This window comes from Anas platyrhynchos, chromosome Z (genome assembly GCF_047663525.1).
Source record: "Anas platyrhynchos isolate ZD024472 breed Pekin duck chromosome Z, IASCAAS_PekinDuck_T2T, whole genome shotgun sequence".
Classification (NCBI taxonomy): Eukaryota; Metazoa; Chordata; class Aves; order Anseriformes; family Anatidae; genus Anas; species Anas platyrhynchos.
Genome location: NC_092621.1, coordinates 56325080 through 56343461, shown reverse-complemented (window position 1 = coordinate 56343461; position 18382 = coordinate 56325080). Strand labels below are relative to the sequence as shown.

The window sequence follows — 18382 nt, the reverse complement described above, 5'->3', positions numbered from 1 at the left end:
GCATGTTATCTTAGCAGATGATGAAGGCAGAAAGGTGCTAAGGCACTGGACAACTAATCTGAGCACATTTCTTTCTAGTTCTGCTTCTCAGAAGCTTCTGACAGAAGAATGGACACCTGGCAAAGCTGTAGTTTAAATCAACTCAGTAGTAGCAGAAGTAATTTGTAATTTAGTAATTTTAAACACCGTCTATTTCCACATAAAAGAGATAAATAGTTCACCTGGAAGAGAAACAGGTTGGGGAAAAATCATTTTTTTCCCTGTTGGAAGTGGGCACACAATTAAGTCATGTCTCATAAAAAATAAATAAATAAATAAATAAATAAATAAATAAATAAATAAATAAATAAAAGGGAAACAGATCAGCAGTAATAATCCTCCTGCAAACCTGTTCACACCACTGCTGGGGAAGTGGTCAGCAGTAACAATTCTGATGCAGAACTATGCATACCACCGATAGTGAGAGGATGTGGGATGGCTATACAGTATAGATGCCCAGCACAGGGGGAGCCAAGCTGTCTTTAGAGCCTACCTACAGAAATCACAGCTTGAAAAGGAACAGGAGTAGTGCAGAATTTGAGAAAATTGTGATGGAATTTTATTTCTGAAGGAAGAAAAACAGACATTGCTGTGTTCCTTTCTGCCTCCCTCTTCTTGTCTAGAGTACATTAATTTTCCAGAGGAAAGAAAAGAAAGCAGTCTCCCTCCACAGCAATCTGAGATCTCTGCCTAAGCTGATAGTGGCACGGACTTTAAGAGTCTTGGATTCTTCCTTTATGCCCACTGAGGAGGGAAGAATCTTAATTTATTGGCAGGAACCAACAAGTCCCAAGAGCAGAAAATAATTTTGAAGCAATATTGTTATGTAAAATGAAAAATAGATGGGGAAAAGAAAAAAAAAAAAAAAAGTTGGCTATTGAGCAATATACTAGTTAATAAGAAACTTCAATTTTTGTTTCTTTTGAATGACACATCAAAAGAGTGTACACAGCTGGCTGACTATTACTCAAAAACCATGTTTTATTAACTGGATGAGTAACTTTTTCTGACTTTTAATACTTTGACAGGACCATTTTAAACATACTCTTCTTTCAGGACATTCCAAATATACAACAATAAAGTGAAAACAATTTTCATATTGCATCAACAGATTATGCATACCGCCTTGTGCATTTAGGTTGAGTAATTTATGTAATGGTTTGTCTCCCATCAATGCAGTAACTAAATTATTTCAAACAGCAGATTATACACAAAGTACTGGGGAAAAATGGATTTTTGTTTGTTGATCAGCTGAAGCAATAAATAATTACACTACAATGGATTGTCTGGTATTTCACCATTCAAGCTTTATTTTTCCCGTTAGCTACTTCAGCTCTAAGGATTTCTACATAAAATTTCTGCACATCAAAGCACAGACTAATAAGACAGAATCATAGAATCATAGAATCATAGAATATCCTGAGTTGGAAGGGACCCTTAAGGATCATCAAGTCCAACTCTTGACACCGCACAGGTCTACCCAAGCCACGTCCCAGCTCCCTGTGCGCTCTGAGCTAATGGGAAGACACAAACTAGAGGTTGCCTTTGACAGGTTGCATTTAACAAGTACTGCCTACTTTCCCATTTGTGATCTCCTCATCTCACTCCTGTCTCTACTCACCATATTTTTTTCTTAATATAAGCCTTAACACGACATAAGCCCAGTTGTGGTCAGCACAGACTATGCTCAGGTACCTAGCAGAAGATATGTGATATGTCCCTCTGGGTTACATGCTGTACATCTAGCATGGGTTACACGGGTTACTCTGACATTACACTCAATAGATACATAGACACCTGCAATTTCTGGAAGTAACCACGTGTCGAGAGAACCAGACTCCATCCCAACATTTCTGTAACAAAATACAGCCATTTGCCAGATGTTGGGAAGATGTATAGTCATTTTACTGTGCAACCACATCATTCCTTCAGAGGGACACTCAGGTAAAGGATGCTTTGAAGTTTCATAGAATAAAATCATGTTCAGGGCAGCTGAGAAGCAAAGGTTATTGTGGTTTCTAGTATGAGCCCTCTGAAGAGTTGCCCCTCTTGCTCTTAGCTACTTGAGGAGAGAATGGTACATGCATATTTCATCTGTTTACATCACAGAGAGATGAAGTTGTATCAGGAGATGTAATGCCCTGAACAGAATGGAATGCGTCCAGAAAATTCAGAAGTGATGACAAAAGTTTGCTAAATAAACCAGCAGACATGGAAAAACAGAATCCTTTGACCCCAGATGCACACTCCTGTCAGGAAGCTTTTATCATTTACTTTGGATTAAAATTGGCAGAGAAGGCTCTCCCACCAGACTATTTCACCATCTGTTTGTGAAAATATCCAGAGTATTTTTGCCTTCACCTATTAACAAGAGGTATAAGGAAGCTCTGCTTTTCCACATTAATCCTAGGTATTGCTCTTCTCACACACATTAAGAGCTGGATTTTCAGAACCAAAACATGTGGCCTGAAAGAGGAAAAAAGAAAATCAGTGTAAATGTTGTTGCTCATGGTAAGATGCAGCAGTTTACTGTGTCTTAAAACTTATCTCTCTTTTTGGTATATCCCAGTTAGTACAATATTAACAAGAACGACTTTTGGAAAAAAAAAAAAAAAAAAGACCAAACACTTTGAACACATTGAATGTGTCAGACATTTGATGACAGAAGCTGTCAAAAACAGACACCAGGCTTTTGCTGCCTCTATAGATGGATGTTCACTACTATCATCTATGACCTCAGCCCTTTTCAAAGAAAAACACTGCATAAGACTGATGATCTCATCTCAATGAAACCAAAACTCTAGGCATATTTGATAATGTTACTAAAGTCACTAAACTTGGAGCACTTGAGCCTGTTCCTCCTGGTCTTAAATTCATTGGCCTTATCTCCCTCCCCCATCCCCCCCCCCTCTTTTTTTTTCCTTGAAGTTTAATCTTTGTTTTCTCTTGGTCAAGGTATTTCCTAATTTAAAGGAACAAGTAAGTAGGAAAAGGCATGTAAATCACAAATATTTGTACTCTCTTTGTGTGTACTTATTGTATTAATCTTTTAATTATAGCTGAGCTTTAAAATTACATATTAATCCAGATTCTTCCTCCTCATGTTAAAGTGTCCTGGTTGTAAGATATTGGCTTTCTCACTCTTCCACACATGTAAGTTTAGCTCTGCCCTTTATATGCATCACTTCCATTCACAACTTCTCCACAGCTTTGAGCTCCTGTATGATGCTTCCTGCAAATCATGTATGGAGGAGCACACAGTAAACTCCAACTGTTTGCTAGGAAGTATAGATATAAAACCAGGAATTATTTCCTGTAATCTGGAGGCCAGCTAGATTCACAGCCTTCTTGATTATGACAGCTAGAAAAAGTTGTGGTACTAATTGAAAAAGCATGTACATTAGATTAATCTTGACATTTACTTTACTTTACTGTAAAACACAACTCAGATAAAAAAAATCCATGCATTAAGAAGTCAAGAAATACAAGTAATCAGTGTGCCATATCAGACATAAAAAATGTCTGAGATTCTGTACAACAGTGCAAATGGTAAGGAAAGGGGGTTTTAAACACACAATAAGTGAATTCGCCCAAGACAGCAATTGTAACAATTATTCATGAAGTGGCAGAAACCATCTGTCAAGGACCAAGAATTCCCTGTGGAAGGCAGGGTACAATGTATAAATGTATTACACATTTATCTATATCTATCCATATATGATTATATATATATCTACACATCTATCTACCTTTGTCTATGAAATATTTATATTTAGGAACATATAAAAAATGTTTCATAGATTTTTGATTCTGGTCTGAATTGTTACATGTAAAATATATAAGTTGCCTACAAGGCTTTGCAGTGCTCTCCTCCCCTACAGAACTCCTGAAGGGTGCAAGTTTTCTGCTAAGGCAGTCACAGAAGAATGATAATCCCCTATGCAAACTTTAAAACATTTAGACACCCTTCTCTACCTTCTGGCTATCTCCACTGTGATTTTTTTTTTCTTTTGCACTGATTGATGAGGCAGGTAAAAAGGTTTATCTTATTTCATCAACCTGTTCATCAACCAACCAATTGTAGAACACTTATAAGAAATAAATGAATACATACATACATACATAAAGCATGGTACTGAATGCACTAAGATGAAACTTACCTTAAAAATAAACATCAGTATGCAAATGCCCTCCAAAAACGTCTTTTATCACAAATTGTGGAGGGAACATCCTGTCCATTAAATAAATAAATAAATAAATAAATAAATAAATAAATTAGTTAATCTGTGAATTAGAATTTACTTTCCCTTTTTATATTATACAGGTATTTTACCTCAAGATTTGAAGGACATAGAAATTGTAAATCCACTGTAAATCTATGCCCTTACTATGAATCTAATTAGCAGCATAAAAAGTCTTACTGTTACCTGATTAGATTCTGAATCACTTTGGGTGTAGTACAATTGAATCATTAGTGTCTGTGCCATATTATTCCTGTTTTGGAATATGTAGTCAGAAATATCAGAACAGCTCTCACCCCCAGAACACATTTCAAAATACGGACTTCTCAGACAGCTGTCAGATGCAGACTGGTCTGAGCTCCACAGATGAAGAAATGAAAATGTGAAATCTAAATAAGTAGCATATTGACTTAGCTTACTACAAAGCGAGCACAGGAAATTCTTTCAAACAACATGCAAGTAAAAATAACCAGTAAGTAGCAGGAAAATGTTGGCTTCTTTCTTTCATGCTGATCCATTGTAAGCATTACTCCAGTCACCCCTTATTGTTAAATTGAAAAAATACTGCTCTTATATTACTTTCCTCAACAGAGAAAAGAAGAGTCTGTAGCAAAACAGGCAACACAGGCACTTGTCAGCAAATCTCAAACTGCAGGCTGTTCATCATGAAGTCATGATCTGATCTGGTCAAGTGCCACTGTAGAATGTATTAAGTTTTGCCCTCACCTGTTACCTCCTTCATCACTTTAGAAGGTGAAATGAAACCTTTTCAAGGTAAAAAAAAAAATGAACAATTAGATATATGATGCAAAACATGATCTAGAAAATAAAATTCTGAACATTCTCCAGTGTAACTTCTCCAACTTCCAGATACTACAAATGGAACTGGCTGGGAATCTGGCAGTGACTTTTGTTTTTCTTTCCCCCCTTTAGAAAATGCTTCTTGGTTCCAAAGGGAGATGAAAAGCCATAAAACCTGACTGCTTCATCCAATACAGTGTTGCAAGTCACTTCTAACAGACAACAGGAAGACTCCATTATATCAGTCAACAATGAGGTTACTCAATCCACTAAGGGATAAAAAAAAGAGACCTCAGTTTATGCACAACTGAATCATTAACCTTTTCTACAAAGCCAAATTTTTCATAAAGAAGATTTACAACTGGTGATTGTCAAAATGTTTCAGTATTTAGGATTTCCTTGGGCTGTGGAAACGGAAAATTTCAGTATACATACACTTAAGCTTCAGTCTCTCATTTCAGAGGTGGATTGTCTAATCTTTTTGGGCTTCTATTTGTGACTAGACAGAGAAAAGAATTTGAAAACAACATTTTATATCTGAAACAAATTCATATTCCAAGATAAATTGAGCCCAGACTGAAATTCACTTTGCAACTCCACATGGAAAAGTAGGAAAAACAAAACAAGACAAATCCTTCAGCACTCACTGAATACAGGCTGTAAGAGAACTAGAGAGTATATCTGAATTCAGATCACTGCCCCAGACAATTTCAATTACAGATAAACCATACTGACAGATCCCACAGCTTTCAAGACAATATGCATTTAGATATAACTATGCTTACATCCTTTTCTTAACATCAGATCTATCCATCAGTTATTGCCTTCTTCTAACATATTTCAAAACTGTTACCGTATATCCAAATTTAGCCCTCATGAGATGATACAAACCCATGTCCTTCAGTACTTCCCTTTTAAATCTTTGATGACCATTATTACTCATCCTTTAGACTTTTTCCAGGAAAGACATATGCTAATTTAGTGTGACATCAGAAGCTAAATAGAGTGGTTTGGTTGAAACCTTACCAATATAAAGCAGAACAGTTATTTTCTATGTCTAATCTAGAACACTCTTTCATACAGATCAACTGGAAGCTCAGTGGGCTGAAGGCGTTTGCAGCTGGATGACATTCTTGGGTGTTCTGGGTGTCCACTGGCTGCGTTGTAGGTACCTCTAAATAGTATACAGTGCCTATAAACCCCTACTTTCAAATCTCCTGCAGGCTGATGGGGGAGAAAAATGAGGAAATAAATCATTCTGTTAAAAAGCTGTCATCTCCCCCCCAACATGCTGTCTTTTGTAAATTGTCACTGTGCTGGGAGTGCAGTACTGTACTGGGATGGAGTTAATTCTTTTCACAGCAGCCCATACAGTGCTGTGTTTTATATCCGTGACCAAAGCAATGCTTTATAATGTAGCAATGCTATCAAGCAGTGTACCAGGTCACAGGTTTAGCTCATGGGTAGTAATGCAAAGTTCTGTCAACAACTGAACTCAGGAGGAATAACTTTCTTGTGGATTTCATTCTTAGTAGCTTTTCTCACGTAGAATAAGAGAAATAAAAAAAATAATAATAATAATACTCAAAAAGTCCTCAGAAATAACTGCTTGAGATGGTTATGGAGTATAGGAATTGCAGATAATGTTTTTCATGAAAGGCATAGCAATCATATCTTTTTGTATAACCTGGTCTCCAAAGATTTGGTACAGAACTCTTCTTTGCTGGGCATCACCTTCAGTACACATTGAAACAACAGGATATTAAGGCTTGTTGTGGTTTGACCCCAGTAGGATGCTTAGCACCACACAGCTGTTTGTTCACTCCCTGTCATTGAGATAGGGAGGAGAAAAGGACAAGTAGAAGTGAGAAAAAGTGTGGGCTGATATAAAGACAGTTAACTAGGTAAAGCCAAAGATGCACGTGCAAGCAATATGAAATAAGGAATTCATTTGCTACTTCCCACTGGCGAGCAGGTGTTCAGCCATTTCCAGGAAAGCAGGATCCATCACACAGAATGGTTACTTCTGTACTATATTTACCACAGTGAAATTTTGCATGATACTTAATTCAGCAATGATACCTCAGAGCTGCAACTTTTGACAAAAGCTGTTCCACACCACTTATAATTTAAGAAGACACATTCTTTAAAATAATAATAAAAATAAGTAAAAATAATAAATAAAGCTAATTTTTAAAAATCAGAAAGTAGACTCCCCCCCAGAGGACATAGGACATTATAAATCTTACTAAGAACAATTTTAAGTCTACATGTATTTGACAAGTTGATGCCATCTCTTTCAGAGTTATTTTAAAAGTTGTTTAGTGATACAGTTCTAAACCATCAGTATCATAGAGTCATAGAATTATAGAACCGTAGAATGGCTCAGATTAGAAGGGACTTTAAAGACCTGGTTACAGCCCCCTTGCCAAGGGCAGGGACACCTCCCACCAGATCAGGTTACTCAAAGCCCCATCCAGCCTGGTCATGAACACTTTCAGGGATAGGGCAGCAACAACTTCTCTGGGCAACCTGTTCCAGTGCCTCACCACCTTCAAAGTAAAGAATTTCTTTCCAATAGCTAGACTAAACCTACATTCTTTTTGTTTAAAACCTTCCACCCTTTTCCTATCAATTTTATGATAGGACATGTTTTTTTATAAGGCCCCTTTAAATATTGAAAAGCTGCAGTGAAGTCATCCCAGCCTTCTCCATGCCTGTCATTACCAGTTCCCCCTCCTCATCCATCACATGGGACACGCTCTCCTTGGCCTTTCCTTTCTGGCCAATGTGCCTGTAGAATCCCTCCTTGTTACTCTTTGCGTCCCTTGCCAGGCTCAGATCCATCTGTGCCTTGGCTTTCCTGATCCCACCCCTGCACATCTGAACAGTATCCCTGTCCTCTTTGCCAGGCTCACATTCCTCAAGACCACAAACTCAGCCAGGCATGGTCACTGCAGCCCAGACTACCTCAGATCTTAACCTCTTTAATGAGTTCATCTGCATTGGTGAGCACCAGGTCCAGTAACACTGGTTGGTTTGCTTAAGACCTGGACAAGGAAGTTGTCCTCAGTGCATTCCAGGAGTGTCCTGGGTTGCTCACAGCCTGCTGTGTGGCTTTCCTAGAAGACATGTGGGTGGTTGAAGTCCCCCATCAGGATGAGAGAGTGTGAGAGTGACGCTTCTTGTAGTTGAAGACAGAAGGCCTCATCAATGGGCTCCCCTTGATCAAGGGGCCTGCAGTAGACCCCATCCACAAGGTGCCCTTTATTGTTCTTGTCTTTAACTTTTACCCACAAATTTAGGAACTACTTTTTGCCTTGGTCAAAAAAAATAAAATAAAATAAAATAAAATAAAATAAAATAAAATAAAATAAAATAAAATAAAATAAAATAAAATAAAATAAAATAAAATAAAATAAAATAAAATAAAATAAAATAAAATAAAATAAAAGTCTAAATTGCCATATCACATTATGTATTCCTCAATTTTCCAGTTACGCTTGGGATAACAAAATGCTTCTGGTACATCACTCCTAACACAGAGAACTGAGGGATCTGTAACATCCAGGCCAATAGGACGGGAGTAGGTCATGATTACTCTGTGATGGCCTAGAGGTCTTCTAAAAGCTGCAGAGGTGACTATTAGGCTATGCACCATACTGACAAGTTTTCCACTGGCCGATAGCCAAAACTGGGGGGGGGGGGGGGAGGGGGGTACATGTTTTTGTCATCATGAGAAGCCTCTACATAGGAGTCAGGGTTTTTTTGGTGCCTTTTGGCTCTTCCCAAGAAACTTCCAAAATTATGAATTCAGCAAGAATCCAAGTCACAAGGAGGGCAAAATTCCTTTTTTACAGCCCACTGTGTCATTGGCTACAAACAAGCACATCTCAAAAAAAAGCCAGGTTAACACAGGGGGAGGGAGAAAAAAGAAGAAGAAAAAAAAGGAAATTTAGTATCTTGCCCCCTTCCCAGAGAAATGAAATACCTTATAATCAGGAGCAGCTGTTATTTGATCAGGTCTGCTGCTAGCACCAGTGCAGCTCTCTGCTGGCATTGCTGGCAGCTGGTTTGGCTGACACATCAGTCTCTGAACAGCTCTTGGAAGCCATTTATCATCACTTCAGGAAAACAGAGGACTCAAAACTCAGGGAAGGGCTCACGTACTGCTTGTAAGCTCTGTGCCAGGCAGTAAAAGCAGTGCAGCTGTGACTGATGAGCACTTCCCTGCGCACACGCTTGCTCACTCCCATTTCATATCTAGTGACTCGTTCTAAATATTCTCTCCTATGTGCTTGTTAGCAGTGCCTATCTCAGCAGGTGGCCTTGGCTTCCCGGTGATCTCCACCAGAAGATCTGCGTGCACCAGGTGCTGGATAAACCTGCCTCCATGCCCATCGTTTGGGGATGTGTGCATGGCAAGGACACCACTCTGTGCTCTCCAGCCTCCTCTCTGGGCTGTTTGTCACAGCTGACCCATGAGAAAGCCCATCCCCAGCTGCTAGTGAGGGTCACTGTTGGAACTGCCAACTGTTTTCAGTTCCTGAAAAATATTTTTTTTTTCCTCCTCAGGAACGTAATACATCATGGGAAAGAAATCATGCCACTCTCTCACCTACCCAACACACTCCACCATCCGTCCAAGTTTATATTATTCCCCTCTTCCTTTATCTCACACAACCTACATGGGCAGTTTTTGTGCTTACCTGCCACACTTAGATAATAGACCTAGGTAGACCTACAGCAGTTTTTGGCAGTATCAGCAGACTGGTGGCTGAAAAGTGGATTCCAACATCTAGAGCTAAACATCAAGCTACCTCACACATTAAAATGTACAGAAAAATAAATAAACAAAATAGCAATAGAGCTGGTCTGAGCATGGAGTCCTGTAGGCCAGCACAGGCTGTGTTTCTCACTAGCACTGTGTGCTAGTGCTTTCAGAAGAAAACACTTCTTCGCTCAATAGAAGTGGGTCTGCCTTAATGTGAACAAAGAATGAGTTGTACAGCTCTTGAGGTCTTTATAGATTTAACATTTTTAACTGGGAGGTGGTTCTGATCTTCCCATTGGTCTGTTTTCCTGCCCACCTTTAATCTATGGGCAAGCAAGTGTTTTTTTTCTGCTCTGGCAGTGTTTGGACTGTGTACGGTCCCTCCTCAGATGCTGAATCTTGCATTTTGCATAGAACATATACTAAAATTCAAACCTCACATGATCATCAAGACTGGATTTATTATGCAAGTTGTTACCAGCTTGTAATGAAGAAGAAATATGGCAATAATCAACACATTTAAGTTCCTAATAGGCGTGGAGGAGCTGATGACTGGGCTGCTTTTTACAGGATGTTCTATACATAGATTTACAACAGGGCTACAGGGAAGGCACTTTCCTGGAGCAGATGTAGCTGTGATACAAGGGGGAGCTGGTGCAATCACACGGGTCACACAAAACTGAGCAGCAGTGGGACAAGTTTACACAGCAGGTGGCCAAAGAGAGTCTGGGACAGCAACTGCACTTTCTTTACACCCTTCCTGCATCCACCGCAATGTCTTAATTAACTGGGTAATACACTAATGTTATCATTAAGAGATTTATGAGAAGGTAACAACAGAATTAAATATTTAGGAGAAGTTGCTGTATAAAGAGAAATCCTGTACAGCATCATACTTGGAAATTTATTCACTGCTGTGAAGCAATTTAATGACCACCACCATAAGCTGAATAAATTACCATATTTTTCTCACAGAACTGAGCTGGCATACAACTCTTTGGGTTTCCACTCCATCAGTAGATTGAAGCAACACCAAAAATTCAGACATTTAAATCCCTCCCCCACCATTATGGCCCTTGTGACAGATGTTCCAGATCTCCCCAGGAGTCCTGCAAATTGTGTTTACCACCCCTTCCTTCTTTAAACTTCCAAGTAGCATCTCCATAAAAATCAGTAAGTACAAACAACAGTGTAATTTAAGAGTAATTACAAGCATACATATCTTTCTGTACAATATACCCAGATGTGGAACAGTAACTTTTACCATGTGCTGGAATGAAGCAACTGTGAGAAACATGATACAGGAACTCTGAAGTCCAGCATACAAGTCCGGATGCATGAAACTCATACAAAAATGTATGGTTAGTGAGACAGCATTGTTTGAAATTTCAGAGTGCAATGAAAGATAACATCTTCCAGCATTGGAAAAACCCAGTACATCAGAGGAAGGAATGTTCCATCTAATAGAGAACAGGTGAAAACAGGGAGACATCAAGAAGAACTCACTTTATGGATCAAACTTCCTGCAGCCCCTATGTGGTAAGCGAAAATAATTAATGCCACCATCATGTTTCATGCAATCTTGGTTTTATAATGCATGGTCAATTCTATCTGCCTCAGTCACTGCAAGATATTTCAACCTGCTAGGAATATTTGAAAATACAATGACAAAAAATAGATCACCACTGGATGTACAGTAAGTTCTGCAGACAAAGGCTCTAGGATGAGATGTTAGTGTTTAGAGAAAGAAGAGTTTTTGTTTAACACCAAATATTCTGATATAATTTAGTAGTTTACTGATTATTTGAGAACAGAGGAGCATAAGTACACTGTGTTATTCTGTTGAAACAGTAATTAGGTGTCTGTAGACAATAGATTGCGTGTCAGTTTATGTCAGGAGCTTAACTTTCCCTGTAGGTGCAAGTACCCAAACACATTTTTCTGTTCCCAACAACAGATTTTTCATATATGGTCAAAATTATTTCCTTTATTCCAGCTCCTGTTCCTGTCTCAGCCAAAACCAGATTTGCTCATAAACATAACACCACTGCTCTGAAGTAGGAATCCACTGGTTTCTCTCTGTAATACGTTTGTCTGGTTAAGATAAAATTGATACACTTTTTAGCTCAGCAATTCAGAACCATATAACCTATATATACCCCTTCCTGGAGACCAGAACCTGCTGTGCCAATATTCATCTACATGAAACAGAAGAAAACAAGCTATAAATACAGTGTGGAAAGAATAGACCTCTCACACTCACGCCAATTTAGTATTCTATGATATTCAGGGCAAACAACAAGTTACTAAAGAGGTGTGGAAATTTTGCTAAAAGAACAGCCTTTGGTATGCAGTGACTCCCTCATTTCTTCCTGTAATTTTGTTATAGCCCAAGTTAAAGAACCAGCAAATTAATGTATCATCTTGCCAAACTTGCAGCTAAGGATGGAATCCTAATTTATTTTTTAAGCTCTTTAGTGAACAGCAAGTCTTTCATTTCCATATATATTGACAGAATCTGAGTGGAAGTGTTAATATTTATACAAGTTATCGCACAATTTTAAAAAAGATCAAGAAAGCAAAAAAGAATGCTAAAAGAAAAAAGAATGTTTTTGATGTGCATGACAGACATAATTGGTCCCACTGATTTAGGAATGATGCCAAACAGCCCTGAGCACTATTCACTGGCACCATCCCTGTTAGCTATTCACAAATACAAAGCAGGTTTCAAGTGGTGCAGGATGACAGGAATCAGAGAAATAAATCCATTAGAACAAAACTGAAATTTGAAATGCATGACAAAAACCAGTTACAGCTATGAGTTATGGTGTTGTCTGTGAGGGTCAGCTCTACGTGAAGGACCTCAATAGGTTTGCCTATTGGTTTAACTGTGGCCCTTTCATCCAGTGAGCACACCAGAATACACAGTGGTACAAGACGGAATTAAAAGTGAGTGGTGAATCAACAATCTGAGTCATCTATGTTCAAAATAAACCTCCTTGTTTACAAAATAATAATAAAAAAAAAAATACATCATGCATAGTCTTCAACATCTTCCAAGAGAGTGTGTCCTCACCTCCCCAGCCCTGTTCCCTATAGCTCCCATGCTGCCGCTGCACTGAGCTCTGTTGTCAAGGATCACTCCATTCCTGCTTCCCATCTTGACACAAACTGCAATAAATTACTTCAGCCATCCTGATGTCCCTTGGAGAGACAACACACTAGGACAAAAGCAATCTAGAAGGTTCCTGGAGTTCACTGATAACCTCTTCCTCACAGTAACAGAGGAGCCAACAAGGAGAGGTTCTGTGCTGGACCTCATACTCACCAACAATGAGGAGCTTGTTGGGAATGTGAAGGGTGAAGCCAGCCTTGGCTGCAGTGATCATGAGATGGTGGAGTTCAGGATCTTTGAGGCAGGGAGAACAGTGAAAAACAATCTCACAGCCCTGGAATTCAGGAGAGCAGACTCTGGTCTCTTCAAAGTTCTGCTTGGAAGAGTCCCAGGGGGTAAGGCTGAAGAGGGGCTCAAGAAAGCTGATTATTGTTCAAGGATCACCTGCTCCCAGCTCAGGAGACATCTACCCCATTGAACAGAAGGCCAGTCAAAAATGCTGGGAGGCCTGAGTAGATAACAATGAGCTCCTGGACAAACTCAAAAATACAGAGGGTGGAAGCATGGACAGACAACCTGGGAGGAATACAAAGACATTGTCTGAGCATCCAGGGATAAAGCTAGGAAAGCTAAAGCTCAGATGGAATTGAATCAGGCCAGGGATGTCAAAGATAACAAGAAGAGCTTCTCTAAGTACATTAGCAACACAAGACTAGGTCAAGTGTGGGACCCCTATTGAAAGAAATGGAAGACCTTCTTACTTAGGACAAGGAAAAGGCTGAGGGAGTGAAGGCCTTCCTTTCCCCAGCCTTTACCTGCAAGAATACCCCTCAGGAATCCCAGCTTCCACAGACCAGGGAGAAAGGCTGGAGCAAGGAAGATGTCCTCTAGATGGAAGAGGATCAGGTCAGGGAATACACAAGCGAACTCAGAACAGGTAAGTCCATGCCCCTGATGGGATGCATCCATAGATGCTGAGGGGGCTGGCAGATGTTGTTGTGAGGCCACTTGCAATAATCCTTGGTTGACCATGGTGAGTGGGAGAAGTGTACAGAGACTGGAGGAAAGCAAATGTCACTCTTCTCTTCCAGAAGGGTGGGAAGGAAGATGTGGGGAACCGCAGGGCAGTCACCCTCACCTCGATCCCCAGGAAGATAGAGCATCTGATCCTGCAAACCATTGGCAGGTGCATGAATGACATGCAGTAGAGAAGTGAAATTAAGTGCAAATATGAATCAAGAGATGCACAGAATTTCACTAAAGTTATGTTAGTGTACAATTGAGACACAGCAATAAGAAGAGACACCTTACCTTTTATGCCCTTTAAAAATGATGTCTCTTTCCTGTTTTCCTGAGGGGGCATAAAGGGGAAAGAGTCAAAAATGGTTTCCAGCTGGACTGCAAAGCAAAAAAAATAATAAAATAAAATAAAATAAAATAAAATAAAATAAAATAAAATAAAATAAAATAAAATAAAATAAAATAAAATAAAATAAAATAAAATAAAATAAAATAAATAAAATAAAATAAAATAAAATAAAACTACTTTATTTATACATATATTGCTGTATGAATATCAGAATGCAACATCTAACTACTGGGTTTTTTAAAAAGTGTCCAGAAAGAGACTAAGATGTTTAAGAATATTAGCAAATGGCACTCCTCCTGCCTCCTCCCACTAACTTCTACCCTGAGGAAAACTGAGGCGTTCTCTTCTCCCTGTGATGCCTCTACTTACTCTGCATTTTGATATATAGATCTCATTTGTATTCATACTAAACGTAAGTGTTAATGATTTCTCTGAAAGCCAAGACAGAAACCGAGAACACTTACATCTCATTGAATGCAAACTGGCATTCTGTGTAATAATATGTGGGGAGAGCTAAGAGTGGAAATATTTTGAACATGCATTAAAAAGTGTTTTGCTTCTAGTGGCTGGGAGGGTTTTGTATGTTTCCCCAAAAAGGCAACATCTATTTTTGAGAGCTAAAGATACTGTGCTTCATTATAACTCAAAGCATTTGCCCTCCAACTTTGTCACAAAGGCTGGAAATTAAAACACCTGCCACTGATTTTTCTCTGACCTCTCAAGAGCACACATGCCTTTGTGATAATACAAGCCAGGCAGGCCTCAAGGCCTCTACCACTCAGTCACGGAGATTTTCCTCTGCCGCAGAGAACAGAGAGATTTTCCTCTGCCCTTGGAAGCTTCCAGCTTATTTGCACTGTGCTGATACGTATCTGGGCCTGCGGCCGGACTTAAATGTTCTCGTCTCCCTAATGAGCTGCATGTTGAGATTTTCACTGCAACGCAACCTACTGGCTGCTGTGGAGCTACTTGTGACAATTTATCCCAGCGCAGTACTAAGGAGATGGCAGGTCCTGCTAGGTTTTAACACAAGCAGCTTTACTCTGATTGTTTTGTTCTCAATTTACTTTTGGCCTGCAGTGGCTAAGAAGACGCTATTTTCATATTAGATATATGATCTCTGGCAATTTCATGTCAATCAGCTTTCTGAACTGTAGTTCTAGCCAGAGATTTAAGCCATTCAAGTCTCTCACTATACTACTTATTTATTTATTTAGATGGAAATATCAGTAGTCACATACGGATTTTACTGGAATAATTAAGAGTTGGTTTTCATTATGACAATTTAACTTGGTGCTATCAGTTTGGCACAAAGCCATGCAAGGCATATTTATACAGTACACAGATATAGAGTAGCAAGAGATACACATAAGGTGAGGCAGAAAATCTGGCAGCTATAGTAAAATCACTTAAACATTCAGAAACAGATTCACCTGACATATAAAATAGGAAGCGTGCTTAGCCAAAACGTATCTGGATACAATTCCTGCCTCTTAGAAACTGCTTGAAAGATTTCTCCTTACCTTGTTACCCTAGAGAAGCAATTGGTATAGTATCTTGGATGTGCCTGAGCTTTCCTCTCTGTGGGTTAAAAATGCAGGCTATGCATCTTTATGAGCTCAGTTCCTTTTTTCTTAGGTGGTTAAACCTCAGCAGTGATGGAAAGGGGTTGAGGGATGAAACCACATTACAGTGCATGTTCTTCACCTTCCCACCAGCAGGAGTGAACTTGCATCTCTTGTTACTGTGCCACAAACCCTTACCCAAATAAGCATGTTTAGGCTTTGTAGCACATTACAAAATAATTAATTAATTAATTAGTAAGTCTACGGGTTTTGATTTACATGCTGTACAGTACATTCACAAACATTATAAATTGACACAAAACCAGTATATGGGGTTTACGTGGCAAGGGTTTAGTAGTGGAATAGCTGCAGGGGTGGCCTCTGTGAGCAGAGCCCTGCAGCTGCCCCATGTCGGAGCAGAGCCAGCTCCAGATGGCTCCAAAAAGGAGCTGCTGCTGGCCAGAGCCGAGGCAGGGAGTGCTGCTGGGTGGGCTTCGGGGGAGCAGATTTAAGGAAGGGGGGAAAATACTGCTGTGCAACAGCAGCCGAGAGAGAGAGGATTGTGAAAGCGTGAGAGAAGCAGCCCTGCAGCTCCCAAGAGAAGGGCCGCAGGAGGGCAGGAGGTGCTGCAGGCAGGCAGGCAGCAGCAGTTCCCCTGCGGGCTGTGCAGGGAGAGGCCCCTGGTGGAGCAGGCTGTCCCCCTGCAGCCCATGGGTCCCCCATGGAGCAGATCTCCACGCTGCAGCCCCCCCATGGGTGGAGGAGCCCCCGCTGGAGCAGGTGGATGTGGCCTGGAGGAGGCTGCGGCCCATGGAGAGCCCCCGCAGGAGCAGGCCCCGGGCCGGAGCTGCAGCCCGTGGAGAGGAGCCCACGTGGAGCAGGGGCAGAGAGGGACCGAGAAGGAGTGGTGGAGATGAAGTGCTACAGACTGACCACAACCCCCAGTCCAGTCCCCCTGTTCCCCTGCGCTGCACGGGGGGAGGAGCTGGAAGAGCTCAGATGGGGGGAAGGAAGGTGGTTTTGGTTTCTTTCCTTTGGTTCTCACTTGTCTAGCCTGGGAGTAGTAGTAGTTAGGCCGGAAATCTTACTGTCTCCCTATGCTGAGTCTGCTTTGCCCATCACGATCCTTGTTGAGCCATCTCCCTGTCCTTGTCTCAACCCTTGAGCCCTTTGCATCGTATTTTCTCTCCCTTTCTCTTTGAGGAGGGGGAGGGAGAGAGTGGCCGTGATGGAGCTCGGCTGCCCACCCACTGAAAAGCACTGCAGCTGCAAAGTACTGGAAAAGTTTTCAGAAGCAACAAGGTGTTTAACAAGGAAATGTATAGTTTCCTTTTTCAGGCTTCCTAAATAATTGGGCTTATTTCCTATTCCCAACTCGGAGGAGGAGAATTGTTGATTTCACCTTCTTTTTTCTTCCTTGGAAATCAAAGGTGAACAGCTCTAAAAGTAAGGGGAACGTATCAGAAGCAAGCTTTTTTTGGCTTGTAATCCTTTCTTAAGGAAAAGATTTCTCACACGCCTTCCCCAGATGTAGGGGGGCAGAGAATAATTTTGGAACTACTCCAATTCAAGTCAGCTTGGGGAGAGTGGTACTTCTCTACTTGTTTCTGAGACATTCGCATTAGCAACAGAGAGTGTTGTGTTGCCGCTGCCAGGGGCCTACGGTGATGACTTCAGCAACAGAATTGAATGATGTCACTGTGACACCTTGGTAACAGCTGCCTCTGAGCAAGTTGAGCGAGGAGGGACAGAGAAGTGTGCTGGATGAAACCACGTGAGGACTTGTGGATCCCACGTTGAGGTGCATCGAGAGGGCCCACCCTTCTGTAAGTGTTTGGATGCTTCATTTTAGATTTCTGTAGTTTGTGTAAAGTCCTTTCACAAGCATGAAGTTTGGTACTTTGGCTCAGTGATGTAGCTGCACAGAGTGACAGGTGCAACATGTGGCTGAGGGCCTCTGCACGTTCTCTCTTTCCCACACACGATCAAGAAAGAAGGGTAGACAAATAAGAGTGTGCTGTGGTCCTGCCATAGACCTCAAGTACGACAGCATAAACAAGAGACTTAAAAGTAGCCCATCACATGAAACTTCAGGACAGCAATGCACTTCATCAGCTGGGCTGGCCTGTTGAGTGGACTCTCTCAGGATGGAGTGTATGAAGATGCACTCCATCTGCTTTCAGATTAGCACTTGCAGTGAGCAAGCTGCCTGGCCTTAACATTTTTCATTTCATTTTTCACCCGACTTTTGCTGGTTCTTCTTGGTCTAGAAAAAAAAAAAAAAAAAAAAAAAAAAAAAAAAAGTGAACTCAGATCAAAATAGAAGGATTTCCTTTTCATTAATTCCATGTTCTTAACCTGACAGGTTTGGTTATTGACATAGAAGGGACATATCTGGCCTGACTGCAACACCCATGCTCGCAGTGTGGGACAGTTCTCATAAAGGTGATTCCATGTAGTTTCTGGAAACGAAGACAT

At 40.5% G+C, this 18382-nt stretch overlaps 1 long non-coding RNA gene across 2 annotated transcripts; it reads right to left on the bottom strand.

The window, feature by feature from the left end:
- Positions 1-1527: 1527 nt before the first annotated feature.
- On the bottom strand, positions 1528-14345 carry LOC119714477 (uncharacterized). Of its 2 annotated transcripts, none has more exons than XR_011805813.1 (4): positions 14282-14345; positions 4200-4270; positions 3116-3271; positions 1528-2505 (listed from the first exon to the last, which is right to left on the bottom strand). It is a non-coding gene; the product is annotated as an uncharacterized lncRNA (long non-coding RNA). The 2 variants fall into 2 exon arrangements; XR_005261727.2 differs by lacking the exon at positions 14282-14345 and adding an exon at positions 9073-10135.
- Positions 14346-18382: the final 4037 nt, after the last annotated feature.